Below are 16,891 nucleotides of genomic sequence, written 5' to 3'. Positions count from 1 at the left end.
CTTTCAAATCCCCACCAAGACACCAGGAGTCTCTTCCCACCCAACAAGTACACTTTTAATAATAACTGAGCAAATTAAGGTATTTTTTTTTCTATTTGAGTCTTAAGATGATTTAAAAACATATAAAACCATAATCAAATTCATGAATAGTAGTTCTATAGTTAAGCTTTCAAAACTCAGCTGATTTAAATGTATCTAAAGGATCCCTGTTTCTTCTAGTACATAAAACCCTTCCCAACTTTACCCCTAGCTCTATGTGCAGACCTGTTTCCAGTCACTACTTACACATGTAAACTTTTCATGCAAACCCTAACACACTCATGACTGTCACTTTATGACTGTGCGCCTTGATCCCTGTCATTCTCTCTGCTGGTGAATCTTTATCCCTCTGTTTTCTTACTTGGCAAACTTGTACTCATTTTAAGACCCAGCTCAAAATTCATCCCAATCTACAACTTTGGCCAAATGTCCAGCCAACTTTTAGTCAGGAAAAAAAAAATCCTCTTTTAGTCAGAAAAAAAAATCTCAGATATTCCCTTACAAATCTTTACAAACAGTTCTATTACAGCACTAGGCATGCTGTATTCTATTCTAATTTTGTGTATTGATCTTACTAGAATCTTCACATTTAACATTTTAATGGACATTTGTCATTTGGGGGCTGCTTGGCATCCAAACACCTTTCCTCTTTGGGGTAGGGTTGTCAGAATTGGCAAAAACAAACACAGGACACATAACTAAACCACCACATACCAAAAAATAACTGCCATTTATTCCATAATTTAGTCTTATTTTAAATCTTGGTATACATTAATTTAAAAAATAAAATCATGCTATTTCCATTTTTAAGCAATAAGTTTAAATTTCAAGATTCAAACATATCACTAAGATCCATCATTTGAAGAAGCAATTGAAATTATCGGTGTGATCAATATCAAGAAGAAATAATTTATATCATCTTCATTTCATTTATATATCATCATTTATATCATCTTCATTTCAAAAACCTGTTTCCCATTGACACCCAGAATACTCCAGTGAAAAACCAATCCTATAGAGGCTGTCCATTTCTTCTCCAACACACTGAAAAGAAATATGAACACTGATAATAATGTCACCATATACATAGTTTTCACTATTTAGTACTATTGAATGAAGAGAAAGAAAAGGTGTCCAATCGGACATTATCTGTGGATAAAGCTATTTGTTCTATGGTGTTCAAGGCAATCTTCTACCTAGCCATGAATGCAATTCCTTCCTATACAAATGACATACTCTGCCATACCAATCTCAGAACACTTTTAGTACTCTGCAGCATGGCTTAAATACTTAATCATTTATTAATACAATTTAAAAAAATCTTTCTGTGGCATTATATTTAATGATGACCAAAACAGAGTCACTGAGTACTTTCCACTCAAAAACTCACTGTGTATTTACCAGATGTGTATTCTTGTTCAGCACATCACTGGTGGGTAACAGTTGAAATTGCTTTGTATTTAGTAAGTACATGATAATAAGAACCTTTCTAAATCACATACCCTTGTGTTAAGCAACATCCAATAGTGTTATTTGATTTTTTCATTCTCAACATGAATTATCCACGCATTTCATTTCAGTTGCACAGTCATGTCTGACTCTGTGATCCCACAGACTGCAGCACACCAGGCTTCCCTGTCCATCATCAATTCACAGAGCTTGCTCAAACTCACGTCCATCGAATAGGTGACACCATCCAACCATCTCATCCTCTGTAATCCCCTTGTCCTCCTGCCTTCAGTCTTTCCCAACATCAGGGTCTTTTCCAATGAGTCAGTTCTTCGCATCAGGTGGCCAAAGTATTGGAGCTTCAGCTTCAGCTGAACATTCATTGGAAGGACTGTGAATATTCAATGAATGAATATTCAGAGTTGATTTCTTTTAGGATTGACTGTTTGGAACTCCTTGTAGTCCAAGGGACTCTCAAGGGTCTTCTCCAACACCACAGTTCAAAAGCATCAATTCTTCAGCACTCAGCTTTCTTTATAGTCCAACTGTCACATCCATACATGACTACTGGAAAAACCATAGCTTTGACTAGATGGACCTTTGTTGGTCAAGTAATGTCTCTGCTTTTTAATAAGCTTTCTAGGTTGGTCATAGCTTTTCTTCCAAGGAGCAAACATCTTTTTATTTCATGGCTGCAGTCACCATCTGCAGTGATCTTGGAGCCCAAGAAAATAGTCTGTCCCTGTTTCCAGTGTTACCCCATCTATTTGCCATTAAAAGATGGGACTGAATGCCATGATCTTCATTTTTTGCATGTTGAGTTTTAAGTCAGCTTTTTCACTCTGCTCTTTCACTGTCATCAAGAGGCTCTTTAGTTCTTCTCTTTCTGCCATAAGGGTGGTGTCATCTGCTTATCTGAGGTTATTGATATTTCTCCCAGCAATCTTGATTCCAGTTTGTGCTTCAACCAGCCTGGCATTTCACATGATATACTCTGCATATAAATTAAATAGGCAGGTGACAATATACAGCCTTGACATACTCCTTTCCCAATTTGGAACCAGTCCATTGTTCCATGTCCAGTTCTAACTGTTGCTTCTTTGACCTACATACAGATTTCCCAGGAGGCAGGTAAGGTGATATGATATTTCTATCTCTTTAAGAATTTTCCACAGTTTGTGATCCACATAGTCAAAGGCTTTGGCTTAGTCAATAAAATAGAAGTAGGTGTTTTTCTGGAACTTTCTTGCCTTTTCTATGATCTAACAGATGTTGGCAATTTGATCTCTGGTTTCTCTGCATTTTCTAAATCCAGCTTATACTGGTTTATAATCTTACCCCCAATATTAGGACTCAAGCCTTTTTTTTTAGGTAGGGAGAATACAGTAACAACAACAACAAAAAAATCTCACAGTAGAGGTTCATTAAAATTTTTAAAATAGCCTACCATATGATCCAGCAATTCCACTCCTGGGTATATATGCAGAAAAGAAACTAATTCAAAAATATATACCCAACCTAATATTCATAGCAATGCTATTTACAATAACCAAGACATGAAAGCAACCAGGTGCTCATCAACATATGACTGGATTAAAAAGAAATGATACACACACACACAGACACACACATACATACACTATGTGTTACAGTGGATTATTACTCAGCCTTAAAAAAAGAATGAAATACTGTCATTTCCAGCAATGTGAATGGACCTAGAGAATATTAAGCTTGGTAAAATGTCAGACAGAGTAAGACAAATACTATTATATGATCTCATATTCCACATATAAATGTAGAATCTAAAAAAATAATACAAATGAGTGTAAACACACAACAGAAACAGACTCATAGAAAACAAACCTGTGGTTACCAAAAGGGAGAAAGAAGGAGGAGGGACAAATTAGGGGTATGGAATTAACAAAGTATTATATATAAAACTGAGAAGCAACAAGGCTTTACTGTGTAACACAGAGTATTATGCCCATTATCCTGTAATAATCTGTAATAGGAAAACAATCTGCAAAATACTGAATCAGTACATTACACATCTGGAACTAGCACAATATTGTAAAGCAACTATACTTCAATTAAAGTATTGCACAGTAAATTTACTATCTTCTTCAACTGAATAACAAGTTAATAGTTTCTTATGTAAACTTTTGTTAAGCTCCCCCAAACTTGGAGTTTCAGGTTTCCAGTTTCATCAGTTTCCTTTTGCTTCCTCTTCTTGCTTCCAAAATTGTGATCATTGTGCTCTGACACCTTGGAGACCTCAGCAGTTCTCTGAATAAACATAATTTTAGTTTTATTCTTGTCCTAGAAGAATCTGGTTTGACTGATTTACCAATACTTTGAAGACAGGATCATGATAATTTGGCATCTTGTCAATATTTGATAGAATTATAGAAATAAGTATGTTGCAGATCCTATAAAATCACATTCCCACATATCCATCTAAATGTTCATTGTATTTGGTTGACCAAAAAGTTTGTTCAGGTTTTTCCATCTCATCTTATGGAAAAAACATGAAAGAACATTTCAGCCAAACCTATATCTGTTACCTGCAATTTCTTCTTTTGGCTGTATATGTGAACTTACTGCATTTGATTAATTTTTTGAGAACATATAGATGTATTTCTATATCCACATGATTTTGAGAGGATATATTTACTTATAATTTTATTATGGCTTTTATGCTTTTGTAAAACATTTTAATCAATTTTTCATGAATTGGAGCTCAAATGCACAACTGTAAAAATAAAACCTGAACTCAACTTTAAGCAATAAGTAAATGATGTACAAATACTTAAACCCAAGACGAACTGATCAATTTATGTGCACGTAGCACATTATGAGGCTGTTAAAAAAAAATACTGAAATTTCTGAAAATCTAATAATTAACCTTCTATTCAAAAACAGTGGAATATATATAAACAAAATTATGCCTTTTTTGAATTTATTTCTAATTGGAGGATAATTATTTTACATTATTGTGCCTGGATTCTGCCATACAACAATGTGAATCAGCCATAAGTATAAATATATATATATATATATATATATATATATATATATATATATATCCTCTTCCTCTTAAATTTCTCCACCACTATCCCCACTCCATCCTATCCCTCTAAGTTGTCAGAGCACTGGGTGGAGCTCCCTGTATTATACAGAAACTTTCCATTAGCTATCTCTTTTACATGTGGTAACGTATATGTTCCAATGCTACTCTCAATTCATCCCAATCTTTCCTTACCCACTATGTCCAAAGTCTGTTCTCTATGTCTGCATCTCTATTCCTGCCCTGAAAATAGGGTCATCAGTATCATTTTTCTAGATTCCATATATATATACATATATATATGTTAATACATGAAATCTGTTTTTCTCTTTCTTACTTCACTCTGTATGCTGTGCTGTGTTTAGCCACTCAGTCCTGTCTGACTCTTTGTGACCCCATGGACTATAGCCAGCCAGACTCCTCTGTTCATGGGGATTCTCCAGGCAAGAATACTGTGGGTTGCCATGCCTTCCTCCAGAGGATCTTTCCAACCCAGGGATTGAACCCACTTCTCTCACACTATAGGTGGAATACCTGGGTTCTTAACCACCTGAGCCACCAGGGAAGCCCATGAATACTCAAGTGGGTAACCTATCTCTTTTCCAGGGGATCTTTCTGACCCAGGGATCAAACTGGCATTTCTGGCATTGCAGGCAGATTCTTTACCAGCTGAGCAACCAGGGAAGTCCCCATTCTGTATAACAGGCCCTAAATTCATCCATCTCACTAGAACTGACTCAAAAGTGTTCCTTTTTATTGCTAAGTAAAATTATATATACACACATCTTCCTTATCCACTCATCTGTCGACAGACATCCAGGTTGCTTTCATGTCCCAGTTATTGTAAATAGTGCGGCTATGAACATTGGGGTACTTGTGTCTTTTCAGTTATGGTTTCCTCAAGGTATATGCTTAGTAGTGGGATTTCTGGGTCATATGGTAGTTTTATTCCTAGTTTTTAAGGAATCTCCACACTGTTCTCCATAGTGGCTGCATCAATTTACATTTCTACCAACAGTGCAAGAGGGTTCCCTTTTCTCCACAATCTCTCCACAATGTCTTTCACTTTTGATTGAGTTGTTTTTCTGATATTTAGCTACATAAGTTGCTTATATATTTTGGAGACTAATCCTTTGTCAGTTGTTCCATTTGGAATAATTTCTCCCATCCTAAGGGTTGTCTTTTCATCTTGCTTATAGCCTTCTGTGCAAAAGTTTTTAATTTTAATTAGGCCCCACTTGTTTATTTTTATTTCCATTACTCTAGGAGGTGGGTAAAAAAGGATATTGCTGTGATTTATGTCAAAAATTGTTTTCCTACATTTTCATCCAAGAGTTTTATAGCTTCTGGCCTTACATTTAGGTCTTTCATCCATTCTGAGTTTATTTTTGTGTTTAGTGTTAGGAAGTGTTTTAATTTCATTCTTTTACACATAGCGTCCAGTTTTCCCAGCACCATTTATTGAAGAGGCTATCTTTTCTCCATTCACCAAGAACATAAAATTCTTGTCTAATTTGTCAAAGATAAGGTCCCCATAGGTTCATGTGTTTATCTCTTGGTATTCTATATTGTTCCATTTTTATATACTTCTGTTTTTGTGCCATAACCATGCTGTCTTGATAACTGTAGCTTTGTGATATAGTCTGAAGTCTTCCAGCTCCATTTTTCTTTCTCAAGATTGCTTTGGCTATTTGGGGCCTTTCGTGTTTTCATACCAATTGTGATTTTTTTGTTTGTTTGTTTGTTTTTTTCAGTTCTGTGGAAAATGCCATTGGTAATTTTATACAGATTGCTTTGAATTTCTAGGTTGCTTGGGATAGTACTGTCATTCGTCATTTTCACAATCTTGATTCTTCCAATCCAAGAACATGATATATCTCTACATTTGTTGTGTCATCTTTCTCTCACCACTGTCTTATGGTTTTCTGTATTTAGGTCTTTTGTCTCCTTAGGTAGGTTTATTCCTGGGTATTTTATTTTTTCTGTTACAATGCTGAATGGAATTATTTCCCTAATTTCTCTTTATGATCATTCTTGTTAGTGTATAGGAATGCCAGGGATTTCTGTATATTAATTCTATATCCTGCAACCTTACTAAATTCATTGATTAGCTCTAGTCATTTTCCAGTGGCGTCTTTAGGGCTTTCTATGTATAGTATCATGTCATCTACAAACAGTGAGAGTTTTACTTCTTTTTTTCTTACCTGGATTCCATTTCTTTTTCTTCTCTGATTGCTGTGGCTAGGACTTCCAAAACTATACTGAATAGTAATGGCAAGAGTGACACCTTTGTTATTCCTGATCTGAGAGGATATGCTTTCAGCTTTTCACCATTGAGAATAATGTTTACTGTCGCTTACAATATATGGCCTTTATTATGTTGAGGTATGTTCCTTCTGTGCCCATTTTCTGGACAGGTTTTATCATAAATGGGTATTAAATTTTGTCAAAACCTTTCTCTGCATCGAAATTATCATATGATCTGTATCTTTCAATTTGTTTATATGGTATATCACATTGATTGATTTGGGTATATTGAAGAATACTTGCATCCCTGTAATAAACTCCACTTGATCATGGTGTATGATTCTTTTAATGTGCTGGATTCTGTGTCCTAGTATTTTATTTCAGGATTTTGGGTCTTTAATTTTTTCTCTTTTCAAATAAGTTGACAGGCCAAAAAATATCACTAGGTATTCAAGAACTGCATGTTGATACACTTTGTTCCATACAGTAATACACATTACCAAAAAAAGTGTTCCATAGTCAAATCTCTTTGGAAAATTCTGGGCTAAACAAAGTCTATCAGGTTTCTTTTCTGAAACTGTCCAAGAGCAAAAAATTAATTTGTGGTATTGCCTAAGCTTATTTTAGCACAAAGTCTTTCTTCCCTTCTTACTGAAGTTTCCTTTGGAACACAGTTTTGGAAACAAATGTTTTATTTTGTTCCTTCAAAGTCAGCTGGAGTTAAACAACTAGTGGTTCCAATGAATCTAAGATTTATATCTCCATGAAACAGTTCACAACCTGGGTAGGTGTGTCAATTAACTCTTTTTTGGAGTCCTCAGCTGAAAGAATGATGAAGCACCAAACAATTGATGTTTTTGAACTATGGTGTTGGAGAAGACTCTTGAGAGTCCCTTGGACTGCAAGGAGATCCAACCAGTCCATCCTAAAGGAGATCAGGCCTGGGTATTCATTGGAAGGACTGATGTTGAAGCTGAAACTCCAATACTTTGGCCACCTGATGCGGAGAGTTGACTCATTTGAAAAGACTCTGATGCTGGGAAAGATTGAGGGCAAGAGGAGAAGGGGATGACAGAGGATGAGATGGCTGGATGGCATCACTGACTCAATGGACATGAGTCTGGGTGATCTCCAGGAGGTGGTGATGGACAGGGGGGCCTTGCGTGCTGCGATTCATGGGGTCGCAAAGAGTCGGACATGACTGAGAGACTGAACTGAACAGCTGAAAGATACTATCCATCAGTAACTCTTGAGTTACAGTTCTATGTGCTTCTCACATCTTTAGAATTTTGCATACTCCAGTTTTCTGAATCTTCCAGTAAAGGTATAGCTTAATTTTCTAGGCTCTCAGGTCTTTACATAGCTCCCAAAGCAGTGAGTTTACTTTCCTTGCTCTGCTTTATTACATTCATCCACTTACCAGTTACTTCATCCTAGCACTGATAGTACTTCAGCATCATAGAATTTTTTTATTCCTGTCTCCCTTTTTGGACTACATCTTCCACTTTATCTACTCAGATTCAATGCTTTCACAGCAAATCATAGTATAAAAAGAAAAAGAAATCAATACTTTAAAGTCAAAGTGGATTTCTTCATCACAATGAATTCTGGTCCTGAGGAGACAGGCTCACATAGTGCAAAGGTAAGGTCATTCTGGGTTCAAATCCCAAAATTATTAGCTGGTGAACTTTATATAAATTTCTTACCCTTATTGAACATCAGTGTTCTCATATGTGAAATAGATATAATACCTAAATATAGCTTTGTGGTATAGGATATACTGAAAAAAATACAAAGTACATAATAATTGTTAATTACCCTCATCTGTTTCCTTAGGGCAATAAGTATTTGTGGAATTCAAAGTACTTCAACCTCATTCACCTCCTCCACCAAAAGAGAAGTTTAAACCAAATGATGTTAAAAGCCCTCAGATTTCTAGCACTCTGTGATTGTGAGCTTAAGGAATGTTCCTTTCGCCTCATCCGACAGCATGCAGCCACACGCCATTGCATGTAAGTGGGAGCCGCAGAAAGGTAAACACAGCATCTCGGAGGTCATCAGAGCAATTTCCTGGGTGCTCTTCCTTGGTGTCTCATGCTGAATTGTAGCCTTCTGTGGGCTTCTTTAAAAATTCCCCTTATAAATAGTCACAGAAATAGTTCACTTGAACTTCTTATTTCTCCTGGGTCACAAATGCTTCCCTGAAACCCAGGGATTTCCAGAGGTTGTATTAAAAACTCACATATTCGAGTAATGAATTTTGATCACTAGTTCCTGTGAATACTGATCAAAAATATTTGGGTCACTAGCCTTATAGATAATGACTGGATCTTCCATTTCTAACCAAGGGAGTTTCAAGAGTCTTCTTCAGTGGGATAAGCCTATATCATTCTATTTTAAGAATGAAAGTTTTATGTGTAAATCACTGAAATAAAACTGACTTCATTAGAGTTGTTGATGTGTATTTTCTTTTTTTTTTTTTTTGAAGCTCTTCCAATGGAATGGATAAATATAAATCTAACAGTGCTTTTATTGCTACACTTCTCTCTGAAATCATTGCCCAAAATGACAACTCTTTAGTGTAAAGTAACTGCAATGTTCTCTAATAACCCATATGATAGCTATTGTCTGTTCAATGCTGCCTTGAAAATTACATGGAAAATTAAGCCAATCCAACTAGCAAAGATATATTAATATAACCATTATACGTCTGACAAACTCACTCAAGCTAAAAATAATTAGCATTAAATCAATAAATTCAGGCTATTTACATAATTGTCCCAATCTTTTAGAAGTCTGCTTTGCCACTCCCTGTTCACTTTTTTTTTCCACTAACATATTATAGCTAATTGGTTTTTAATTAACTTGCAAGTAAGTGATGCTTCTAAAAAAGATTGGAAACTACTCATTATTAATTATATCTAACATTTTTACACAAGTTCCATGTTTATATTGACTTGCACCATCTCATTAGGATCTTTTGATAACCATTCCTGATTTATAAATCAAAGAAGGCAGGGTTCAAAGAGACTGGACCATTTGTTCAATATCTCCCAGCTAATAAAAGATAGGACTGAGATAAAAACCCTGGGTCATCTGATTCCAATGTCTATTTTAGACACTGTCTCTCAATTAAAATGAAATGCATAGTATAAAAGTCCCTACTTCATGGAGTCTAGCTCCTCAAAATTGAGTTAATTTTACAGGGTATTAATGGAATTAGGTGACCATGAGAAATCTTGAGGCCTCTTGCCCTCTAAACCTCCACACTACCAAATGCACTAATTCAATATCCTTAGCTATCTTTTTGACCTCTTGTCTTTCTGTAAAAAGCATGGATCTTCATATGGCCAGAGGCACAGGGTATGAGGGAAAAATCTTTGCAACAGGTACCTTTTTCATACCTTTTTCTATATGATTTTTGACATGCTTGCAGATTTCTAAGATGAGACCAATCTCCCTACTGCAACAGTCTGATCAAAGTCTCTGCTTGTCTATGTCTTATAAAGATTGTGACAACACTGACACTTTTAAGACTGCGATGTGTCAGGAAAAAAGAGGGAAGCTATTTGGAAAGTTAACTCTCCCACAGAATGACTTCTAGATTTCCACGGTGTACACAGGACAATGGCTCAACCAGAGAACACAGGCCTTTGCATATGCTCTTTGAATGGCCTATGGCACAGGGCAATTTCAGCTATGTCTAAAGTTTGGAGTGTGGCACAAATCAAGGTTCCTCTCTATTTTTTTTTTTTTTAGTCACTGATATGTGACAAATGATGAGATTTTCAGCATGAAATTTGCTATTGAGGTTTCCATCTTTCTTTATGATTTCTTATCAGGCCTTGCTATCCTTCAAGCCATAAATAAAAATGCAACTTTCATCTGCATTCAAACTGAGGTGGAAATATAAAAATTAAACATTTTCATTTTTTCCTGAGTATCAGTCACTCTCTGTGAGCTCGAAAACAGCAAGACAGACTTTCTGCTGCCTCTTCTCCAGAATGATTTCTCGGAAAGGCCATAAGAAAAGACTGACTTGTTATTAGCATATCTACAACACATATAATTTATAACTCTACCTACATATTCAGCATTGAAATGGAGTTCCCATGAGGCCTAAAAAAAAAAGGAAGAAAGAAAGAAAGACAAAGAGGTTTCCTAACTGTAGCAGCTACAAACCAACAGCTAAAATAAAATACACCTGCACACTCTCAACATATTAATAACTTCTTAATTTCCATTAGAATCTGGAGGGTCCAATCATTGAAAAATAAAGGCTCAGTAAGAACAAAGTTATAGAAATATCTGTTTAGGTCACTAGGGCCCAGATGCCAGTGCTGAGTCAGTCCTCGAGGAGCTGGGGCCGAGGGTGGCCTGAACTTCCGGGAGTCACAGGCTCCTCGAGTTCAGAGCTGGGGATGTGGATGTACAGCGTGCGCCACCGGTGCCCAAGCACCCCTGCAAAGGAGTCCAGGCCTGGGAGCAGGGGACACCAAGGGTTGCACTGACGTCAGTGAGCCAAGATGCTCAGGTGTGACTGACACTTGTGACTTCACCCTTTGAAGCCTCAATTTTATCATCTGTAGAATGGACATAATGGAAGCTACCTCACAGGACTGTTGAGAGGATGAAATGAGACAATGCTTGTAGATATCTTTGCAGGAGGGAGCCCTTTAGGCAGGACCTGGCAGGCAGAGCACCCTTGTGTCACTCAGGACCACAGGTGGCATGAAGACCCCAGTGGAGCTGGCCATCAGCCAGATGCAGGCCCTCCACATTCAGCACCACTGCACGGGCAGCTACCAGATCAAGGTTAGGCCGTCACATGTGGAAGAGACTTTGTTTGGCAGCCCTGCAGGCACCCGGCCCATACCACCAGACTTAGACACATCCTGGAGCAAGAAGGCCAACAGAACCAGAGGAGTGGGGACAGGGTGTCACAGGCATCAGGGCCAAGGGGAGCTGTGAATACACCTCCTCCAGTGGCAGCACCCCAACCCTCACACCAAGGAAGAACAAATACAGACTGATCAGGCAGACCCCTTCTTACTGCGATGAGACCCCTTCTTACTGCGATGAGTCTCTCTTCGGCTCATGACCAGAGAGCACCAGCTGGGAGGCCAAGTGGATGGTGAGGGGAGACACTGCAAAGCTCCATGCCCTCTTCTGGACAACCCCAGTTATCCCTAGGGGCAGCCATTCACCCTACCCCAAGGAGCCTCCAGTGTGAGCCGTTCACCCAGCTGGTCCCTCCAAGACAGAGTGCAGGGTGGTAGCCAGCTCCTGGAGGCTGTCTGTGAATGGGTTAGACACCCCTCGCCCTCTGAGGCAGGAGCATTCCCACTCCCTCACCCATCTTAATGTCCCTGGCACAGGTCACCACCCGCCAGTATCCCCTGCACAAATGGGCCTCAAGATCCCAGGCCTGCCCCTTCAGGGATCACCCGCCAGAGACCCCTGGTGACTCCCAGCACTCCTTCAGTCAGTGTTCCAGTGCCAGCTATGCCCCCTACCCCCACAGGGTGGAGCCACCCAGCAAGCAAAGCGCCCTTGGAAATGAGTTTCTTGGTCCTTTCTGTACATTTTCTGTGACCCCATGGGGTCACAACTAGGGGCAGAATTTCAGAGGATGGGGCTGGTAGGCGGGCCTTGGGGAAGATCACTAGGCATTTATGGAGCACTGCTGAAGACAGAGAGCAAGGGTGGGCAGTGCCCCCCTCTGACCATCTCCAGTTGCTCCCCACTTTTCACACTGATAAGGATTGGAGGATCAACCCTCCACATCCCTATTGCCAGTCCTGTCATAGCCACATGGTGTATCAGTCTCAACCCAGAGGGAGTCCCCCAGGAAGGTCCTCCCACCTCCTCCATCAACACTGTCTCACCTCCAAGTGTGAATAAATGGTATGATTGCCAACCTGGAGGGTTCCTCCTCCCTCCTTTCAAGCCAAGCTCCTGCCCAGGATAAGTTTCCAGCTGAGTCTGAAGGCCTCTGGAATTTTCCCAGCACCATGTGTGGACCAGTGGGGTACACAAGGATCTGGGTGATACGCAGATGGACGTTTAAAAAGTGTCAAAGTCATGTATTTATTTTCATGCATTAAATATATCAGTAGTTCATCAAAACAAACAAAAAAGAAATATCATAATACAACTATGATGCATTAAATATATTTAATGCATCATAGTTGATCCAAAGGAAAAACAGACCAAAGTAAGACATGCTTTTATATATTAATTAAACCCCAATCAATTTCCATTTAAGAAAACATTTCTTCCCTGGTCAAGACGTCACTACCGCATTGTGTGTGCGTGTGTGTGTGTGTGTGTGTGTGTGTATATATGTGTATATATATATATGTATATATACATTTATTTATATAGTGTGTGCTTATGTATGTGGATGAAGTTGTTAGATTTTCTTCTTTGGAATTTAATTTTAGAAAAAATAATCATATCCCTTTGGGTAGTTAAATGAATCAACCTGTCTAAACCTTTTTTTTTTTTTTTTAACACGAACTATATCTACATTCCAGCATCTTGAAACTGTAGTAAAAATATATACCAAAAAATTAAATTAATCCCCGATGTACTCTAAAGGTTGCTGTTATTAACATACATGTGAACTGAAAGCTTCAAGGATAGCACGTCTGTCAAAGAAAAGAGACAGACTTTGAGGAGGGGAGGCAAGGACTTCCAGCTTCAGCAGATACAAACTACAGATGGGAAATAGATTGTTAGCAGAGTAAGTTATTTCCCACCCTCCTTCAATTTTTCACAATCTGTGTGGCAAAGATTTCACTCCTGACACCCTCAACATACCCTTAGCGTCTGTAGTCATTTACTGTGACCTAGTGGGTAAAGCAGCCTTCTCCAAATAACCAAACGCCAGATTCTGCATAACGCCAGATTCTGCAAAACACCTTCTGCTTCCCCAAGTGTACAATGGAATTAGAAAAACAAAATTGGTTCAAATGCTGCATGGATTTAACAAGGTGGTGACACAGAGCAAACGTTTATGAAGTCGCTTCTTATTTTCAAACTTCTGGCTCAATTTACACCAAAACAAATTCGAAACTGCTCCTCCAGGAAAACATCTCACAAATGCTATTCCTCCCTGGAGTTCCCCGTGTGCACACAAACACACCCACACACATCCTTTGCCTTCTCTCTGCCCCGCACCTTCCCTTTACAAACAAAGCATTCTCATCAATTTGTTATTGTTGTTTTCCTATCCAAAGCAGAGACTAGGAAAGTAAGTCCATTCTCTAGGAGAAAAAAAAAAGAGTCAATGGACAAACACTTGAAAACAGCCTGAAACCTCGGAGAGGCTTAGCTTATTTAAAAAAAAAAAAAACAAGGGTCTGTGTTTTGAACCCAGCCTATTTATGAGTGGACCATTCTGAGTAATATGACACATTGGAACCTGATAGAGCGTCACAAGTATCATGCCTGGAAGTTAGTGTCTTTAGACTCAACTGGAAAACGGCCTTTATGAATGTGTCCTTTGAAGAATGTTGTACAGACCAGAAACAATCCCTATAGAATGAGGCAAAATCAAAATCAGATACAAAGAAATAACCCAACACCAGGGCCTAAAGGGAAGGTCACTATACTCTCATGATCATAAGAAGCCCTCTGATAAAAAGGTCACCTGACATCAGTCAACTGTCGATTTGGAGGACCTGTTAGAGACCATTTGGTAGCTCCTCTTGTTTGTTACGGAGAAGGCAATGGCACCCCACTCCAGTACTCTTGCCTGGAAAATCCCATGGATGGAGGAGTCTGGAAGGCTGCAGTCCATGGGGTCGCTAAGAGTCAGACACAACTGAGAGACTTGACTTTCACTTTTCACTTTCATGCATTGGAGAAGGAAATGGCAACCCACTGCAGTGTTCTTGCCTGGAGAATCCCAGGGACGGGGGAGCCTGGTGGGCTGCCGTCTATGGGGTCGCACAGAGTCGGACACGACTAAAGTGACTTAGCAGTAGCAGCAGCAGCTTGTTTGTTAATGCTGAGGAATTTCAGAGTTAATCTTCTTCAGGAATAAATAGGAAATATGTGGCCGCACCACCCCAGGAAGGAAGTTTCCGGTCTCAAACGTTCTGTCCTTTACTGTGCTGTACCGCACAATCTGCACTGCACTGCACTGCACTGAACCGCACGATCGCAGGGCAGCCTGACCGGCTAGCTGCAGTGTGAGCTTCCCGAGGATGGCGCCAGTAAAAATTGAAAAATTCAGGATAGAACTGACAGTGTGGTTTGCACAAAACAATCACGCAACTAAATTATATTGAGAAGGATAATGATTCCAGGCAAAATGATTTCCTGAAGAAGTCAAGGATCCAAAGACGTGAGAACGGTGGTATACTTCTGTCCGGAAATGAAATCAACAGACTACAGGCCATGAAAATGGATCTTTCTTTCAGCTACTCCCCTTTACTTTTCTCACCCGTGCTTGATTAAGAAGACCTCTTAGGGCTTCAACATGTGAGGAAAGGAGATGGAAATGCTACTCACCCAAGTGCCCTGCACAAGGTAACCTTGTGAGAAGAAGGAATTTGAGAATAACTAAAATTGAAGAATACTCCACTTGCCATTAACACAGCTGATCTGAACAGAAACATGTTTCGTGAATAGTCCGTTCCCTGAGAAGTGACTGGATATACATGACTGTCACTATTAACTGAACTAGTCACATAGTAGAGAGCCTTAGAAAAACAAAGACATCCCCCCCTGCTACACTCCACCAAGCAGCCACATGTTGTCCTGCTGCAGACAGACTGTCACTTCCAGAGCACAAGCTGTCACAGGATGGAAAAGTTATCTGAGTGCCTGACAGTCAGACAGCCTGTTTGGGGGAAAGGGCACGGGGTCAAAGCCCTTGCCTAGAGGTCAAATATTTTTCTGTTAGAATAACAATCCTCACTGAACTGTCAGTGTTCTCAATATATTTTCTTTAGTTCAAGTTTTCTCAGTAAGTGGTTAGCCATTTCTGGAACTAAAAAGGAGATTCAGTTTCCTAAGAAGATTCTTCTTCCATCAACAATGTTTTCTTTTTCAGTGAAGAGTTGTAGATGATATTCTTGATGGGAAGTAAAAAAGCCTGCCTGGTAACCAAGTCCCAAGATGGAATTAAGAATGCCAAAATTTGGTTGGACTGAGAAAGACAAATATCATTATCATTTATATATGTGATCTAAAAAAATGATACAAATAAATTTGTTTATGAAACAGAAATAAACTCATGGACGTAGAAAACAAATTTATAGTTACGAGAGGGGAAAGGAGGTCCTGGGATAAATTAGGAATCTGGGATTAACATATATACACTACTATATTTAAAATAAATAAACAACAGGGACCTATAGCACAGGAACTAAATTCAGTATCATGTAATAACTGATAATAGAAAAGAATCTTAAATATTTTGTAATAATATGTAACAGAAAAGAAGATATGTGTGTGTTGGTGCTCATTTTATGTGCTTTATTTGCATTTCTGGATCAAAGCTCAGAAAAACAACACTTTGTTTTAGCCACAGAAAGATAAATACTTTATGAATCACCAAAAAAGTGAGTAAAATAAGATCTACCAAATGAAATTATTCTTTTTTTATATCAACACTACTTTTAGTTTATTTTTTTAATAGATTAAGCTAAAACTGGAGAAATAAAAGTTAAAGCTTGGAAAATTTACAAAAGTATCTGATTCAAACAAACAAAAAGTTCAATTAAATAGACTTCACTTTATTTATTTCTTGTCCCTGATGAAGGCACTTCCACTCTCATTAACCTGTATTTAAGAGGGAAAGGGAATATTTATCATGATTTTAATAATACTATTATTTACATAAATTAGAATAGATTGGCTTGGCAATTCAGGGTTCATAGCAAAGACCCATTCCCATTATAAAAGTCAATATTATTACAGAGAATACCATTATAAACCAAGTCAACATCATTTCTCAGTTTTATATATATTAATGTAATATCCCCAATAGGATCTGAACACTTTTTTTTCAGCCTTCACTGTGATAGGATTATAGCATTTTGTTTGGTGTAACAATTTTTTTTAATATCTAGT

The 16,891-nt window shown here is 38.3% G+C and overlaps 1 protein-coding gene and 1 pseudogene across 27 annotated transcripts in view; one reads left to right on the top strand and one right to left on the bottom strand.

Annotated features, from left to right (window-relative positions):
* LOC147369033 (uncharacterized) overlaps nucleotides 1-16,891 on the bottom strand; it is a 1,040,253-nt gene that overhangs the window by 783,128 nt on the left and 240,234 nt on the right. Inside the window, exon 6 of one of the 27 annotated variants that reach the window (XR_015167203.1) lies at nucleotides 765-1,083. The exons of the other annotated variants lie outside the window; for them this stretch is intronic. The gene's annotated coding sequence lies outside the window, so the exon portion shown is untranslated. Of the gene's footprint in view, nucleotides 1-764; nucleotides 1,084-16,891 lie in introns of those variants that run through there. 27 annotated transcript variants of the gene reach the window in all.
* Nucleotides 11,475-12,365, top strand: LOC147369035 (RBPJ-interacting and tubulin-associated protein 1 pseudogene; annotated as a pseudogene).

Source organism: Bos grunniens, chromosome 7, assembly GCF_055505025.1.
Source record: "Bos grunniens cultivar Pamir isolate PY7600 chromosome 7, Bosgru_T2T1.0, whole genome shotgun sequence".
Classification (NCBI taxonomy): Eukaryota; Metazoa; Chordata; class Mammalia; order Artiodactyla; family Bovidae; genus Bos; species Bos grunniens.
The sequence above is the reverse complement of the archived record's forward strand: the minus strand, read 5'-3'. Positions and strand labels throughout refer to the sequence as shown.